Consider the following 3,667-nt stretch of genomic DNA (forward strand, 5'->3'; position numbering starts at 1 on the left):
CGGCGCGCGGAAATGACGTATGCCTGGCGACCGAGCTGCATGCCGGCCCCTCCCACTTCGGGAGATTGGCACAGCGGTACGGCACCACCCCCGGCCTCCGCGAACGGCCGCTGGGGAATGGGGGGGAGGCCTCCCTCACCCCACCAAGTCTGGATGCTGAGGCCGCAGCCGGGGTCTGCCTCACCTCTTTGCGCCGGCGGTGATGTCTGCGGTAACACGCGTGCAAAGAGAGGCTGCCACTGATTCTTAACGAACTGTGTGAAAAATTACGCGTTCATCCCCTTGCAGTGCAATCATCCCCGCCTGAAAATCGTTCTTTTCTGAGATCGTGATTTCCGGAAAAATTCAAAATGTTTCCTTTTGGTCGAGATCAAATGTTGACTACTAGATCTTCGGGTGGCTATACAACAGACATTTGAAAAATAAAAAATAAAAATCTAAAAGGAGTTACCTTTAGGTAAAGACAGGCCCAAGTAGAAAAGACCACTAGTGGCAAAACTGTAGGGATCATGAAGGAAGCAGCAGGTGGTGCTTCCACAGTATTACAACGAGTCAAACATACTCCAGGAGTGGAGGTCAGCAGACCACAGGTAAAGCCCCTCCTTTCTGGAACCAATGGGAGCCATGACTTCAGTAAATGTAAAATTTAATACAGTGATGGCTTCTAAAGAAAGAAACTTGACTTTGTGGAAGCATTTGACCACTGAAGGAATAGGACATGGGGGCAGGATTGGGAGGAAAAGGCAAGGGGAAGAACCCCCTTCAGGCAGCAGAAACCAAGTCCTGTTCCTTAGGGCCCTGGGAATGCTCTCTAGGATACTACACATGTTCAAAGTGCAGTCACTTAAGTTTCCTCGCTGCTCTTGGAGGTTTTGCAGAAACAGACATGCAATTATCTTTTCAGCACTAGATGGCGGTAGAATGTCATCTTAATGTTCTATTTTCTTCCCGTTTGAGGGAGCTTGAGGGAAGTGAAGATTTCTTACATTTACCCGGTTCTGTAGAGATCCAGGGTTATATAATTCAGGCCCTGGCACCATTGTACTTGATTCCATCATTGAAGACAGACAGTATAAATATCTTATACTGTCTGTAATTTTAACAAATGCGATGTGGTCTGGCACCTTCCTGCTTGCCTGGAAGGCTTGCCATTTCTGATTCCATGTCTCTCACCTTGGAGTATTATTCTTTTTTTCCTTATGATACATTTTTCTTTCACCTTCACCTAAGCCATTTTTATCATCCAGAATCCACTTCAAGTATTATTGCTGAAAATCTCGTCTTCAGTCCCCCGAGTATCTTCCTCTCTAGGAGTCTCTTTGAATATTCCTGAACTGTCACAAGAAGCCTATTCAGTTATGTGTATCCCATGCCCAGTGTGAAGTGAAACCACATGAACAAAACAACCAGGAACATACACACTGAAAATAATAAGAATTGAATACACTGAACTGGCTGCATAAAGGCATTCACCAGAGGAACCGTGAGCCCCCTCAAAAGAGGGCAGTTATGGAAGACTGCTCATGAAATTTGGGGCTCAAGTTAGAGATGGTCTTGAAAGGGATTGGTTAGAATACATAAACCAGGAGAGCATCTGGAAGAGCCAGTGTGGTGATATATTGTGTACTCCAATAAAGCTTTCCTGGGGATCAGAGGACAGAGCTAGCCACTAAATTAGACATAGAGGTCAGGCAATGGTGGCACACACCCTTAATCCTATCACTTGGGAGCCAGAGATCCATCTGTATCTCTGTGAGTTCAAAACCACACTGGACTACATGAGAAAACAGAACGAGGCAGTGGTGACACATGCCTTTAATTCCAGGAAGTGATATAGCAGGACACAGAAAGGTATATATGGTGTGAAAAAAACAGGAACTCGCTCTCTTGAGGCTGAGGACTTCATAGAGGTAAGCTAATGGCTGGCTCTTCTGCTTCTCTGATCTTTCAGCTTTCACCCCAATATCTGGCTCTGGGTTTTTTATTATAAGACCTTTTAAGATTCATGTTACAAACCTGTGTGGGCCAGTGTTTCAGTGGAAGTAGACTGCATCTGAAATCCCAGGATGGGGAGAGGTCTCACCCAGTGTTGCTCAACCAAGGGCTGTTTTTGTCCCTTAGAGGACATTTGCCAAGGTTTAAAGACGTTGAAAAAATTATCAGGTGTCTGTAAGTTTTGTAAGAGCTCTTGTTTGTAAGAGCCACAAGCCCTTGTTTGTAAAAGCCTGTGGCCATATCTCTGAAACCCATGAGTCCACAAAGAGTTACTGGGGGATACACTCACAGCCTTATCTTGGAGCACATGAGTCTGACTGAGCCATGGTTAGAACAGGCTGAGCTTCGATCATTTGTGTTATGTTATGCAACACAGCTTAGGAGGTTTTCTTTTTGCAAGTCTCGGAAAAGTCCATTTTACTTGTTGCGTCTTGTTTTCATGCTCTATTGTCCCATACTACCCTCCAGCCCTGCAGCCAGTCAGCTTCACTGTCTCACTGTGACAACTATTTGCACAAAGAGGAATGGAAGCGCCATGCCTGGTTGGGTCAGGTTTCTCAACTTCAGCACTGTTTACATTTCGGACTAGATAATCCTTTGTTGTAGAAGTGGGGTGGGGGTTGTCATGCACAGTAGAGGATGTTTAGCACCACTGCTAGCCTTTACCCTCTAGATGCTAGGAGCACCCCACCTAGTGTGTGTTGTTAAAGTTTGGTCCTCAGTGTGGGTGATACTGGGAGGTGATCATTGTGTTAGGAAATTGTCCCTACTGGAAGGTCTTCAGGTCACTGAAGCATGCTCTTTTTTTTTTTTTTTTTTTTTTTTTAATGGTTTTTTGAAACAGGGTTTCTCCAGGTAGTTTTGGTGCCTGTCCTGGATCTTGCTCTGTAGACCAGGCTGGCCTTGAACTCACAGAGATCTGCCTGGCTCTGCCTCCCGAGTGCTGGGATTAAAGGCGTGCGCCATCTCTGCCTGGTGAGGCATGCTCTTGATGAAAAATATGGAACCTTATCCTTTTTTCTTTCACTTTTTCATTTCTCCACATTGGGGTAGCAATTGCTCCACCATATCCCTCTCCCATAATGTACCACCGCAGACCCAAGGCAGTTATGGCCAGCTGATGATGGGCTGAAACCTCTAAAACCCTGAGCCAAACTAAATCTTTTCTCTGTATAAGTTGATTGTCTGAGTATTTGTTCTAGTGACAAGAGCTTACAAACACATGATAATTTTTTTAATGTCTTTAAACCTTGGCAAATGTCCTCTAAGGGACAAAATAGCCCTTGGTTGAGAAACACTGGGTGAGACCACTCCCCATCCTGGGACTTCAGATGCAGCCTACATCCGCCGAAGCACTGGCCGACACAGACAGCAGTTATCTCAACAAAATGGGGCTATCCCAGCATGGAAGAAGAAGTACATGGTCTAGAACAGCCAGCTCCCCGTGTGCTAAACTGGAAAAAAGAAACTAAAATAAAAAACAAACCTGAATTCTAGTCCTAGGCTTTCTCCCCCTAATCCCACACTGTTTCAATTCCTTATACAGATACTTCCCAAGCCCGCCGGGTCTCAAGTGCTGTTACAAACAAAGGGCCCAAGATGAACCAATATTCACTGTCGTGAATGGGGAGGGATGCTAGAAAGCGTGGTAACTGTTATAGAGGATTTTAAA

This window comes from Peromyscus maniculatus, chromosome 4, assembly GCF_049852395.1.
Source record: "Peromyscus maniculatus bairdii isolate BWxNUB_F1_BW_parent chromosome 4, HU_Pman_BW_mat_3.1, whole genome shotgun sequence".
In the NCBI taxonomy this organism is placed as follows: domain Eukaryota; kingdom Metazoa; phylum Chordata; class Mammalia; order Rodentia; family Cricetidae; genus Peromyscus; species Peromyscus maniculatus.